The sequence below is a fragment of the Acanthisitta chloris genome, unplaced genomic scaffold (genome assembly GCF_000695815.1).
Source record: "Acanthisitta chloris isolate BGI_N310 unplaced genomic scaffold, ASM69581v1 scaffold6680, whole genome shotgun sequence".
NCBI lineage: Eukaryota > Metazoa > Chordata > Aves > Passeriformes > Acanthisittidae > Acanthisitta > Acanthisitta chloris.
In genome coordinates, this window is record NW_008652107.1 from 27,015 (window position 1) to 28,406 (window position 1,392).

At 40.2% G+C, this 1,392-nt stretch overlaps 1 protein-coding gene across 1 annotated transcript in view; it reads left to right on the top strand.

Annotated features, from left to right (window-relative positions):
* Positions 1 to 1,392, top strand: part of ESRP1 (epithelial splicing regulatory protein 1) — a gene marked incomplete at its 5' end in the record, with an annotated part of 30,356 nt that overhangs the window by 27,010 nt on the left and 1,954 nt on the right. The gene's annotated exons all lie outside the window — the stretch shown is intronic.

Consider the following 1,392-nt stretch of genomic DNA (forward strand, 5'->3'; position numbering starts at 1 on the left):
ATGTAGTAAGACTAACTTGTAATACAGGACCTGTTGTGCAGTCCTGAAATTAATAGAAGCTGTCAATCAGTAGCTTGATGAAAGGATACCTTCAGTATCTGTTGTCACAAAGCAGAAAAGAGTTAATACTTAACAAACAAAAAACCTTTCCGGACTATAGAGAACAAAGTCGTAGGAAAAATAGGGACAGAAAATCTGTAGGGAGGGAACCGAAACCTCTAGATGGTGTCTATGCACATATCTGTTCCTATGTGCAAATAGTGCTGGGTATGTCTGTGGTTCTCTTGATTGACCTGCAGGATACTTGGCAGAGTTCTGAAAACCTGCTTGGTTATGTATGCTGACTGCTCCCAGCTCACACCCACTTGTAATATAAACCACAGCTTCCTTCTGGATACTGGTATCTGTTAAGCAAATGTATAATGGAAAAATATGTTAGGGAATCAAACAGGAGAGACAGTGATCATCAATGTTTCCACATAATATCTTAGTGATAAATGTTTGGGATCCCTTGATATGCATAAATGCTGCTTGAATGCCAGCATCAAACTTGAGAACACGTGAAACTTGTTCTTGCATCCAAAACTGATTTCTGAAACTTAATTGTATTTCATTTTGAGATTCTTCTTTGGAGAATATGTGATATCAGAAATATTGATTGGAAGAAAAAAACAACTGGCCTGTTGATTAGATCCAAGAAGAAGGATCAGTTCATAATGAAAAAAGGTTTGCATTGGGAAGCACTTCATATCCTGTTTGAGTTCAAGAACTAGATTGATATAAAAAGAGTTCAGTTCTTGCACTGCATCATTATGTAGTGATGTGCATTCACTAAGAACAGCTGCAGAAATCCTGTCTGTGCTCATGTAAAACATGTAAGTATTTGTTCCTGAGGTTTGTTTAATTAGAGAAGGCTGGAATAGCTATTTGTCTTAAATCCCTCCCCGGATGCTTTCCATTACTCACGTTCTCTCTCTACTGTCTTCCTATCTGGAGACATGACTGCTCTAAGTCACTTGCTGCTGTTCATCTAGGAGGTTGTCACCCCTCAGTTTGGGGGAACACAGAAATGGGTGGGGGCAGTCCATGTGTTATGATCTGTTGGGGAATTGGAGCTGATACACCCTTAGCCTAGCCTGTGGCTGAGGCTGTTACCTTTATCTCCAAGGTGGAGTTATAAATTAGTAAGTGTTTACAACATTGCTGTGCAAAGCCAGCAAGGTTAGCTTGACTAGCTGGAGTTTTACACAGATGTCTGATTTTCTTAAACATATAAGGACCCTGTAGAAGGAATAATAAAGAGAGGTGCAGGGGGAAGATGACTAATGGGGAAACACTTGCCCCAGCAAATACTGTCCCACCAAAGCTGAGGGGAAAGCATTTGGAGGTTCA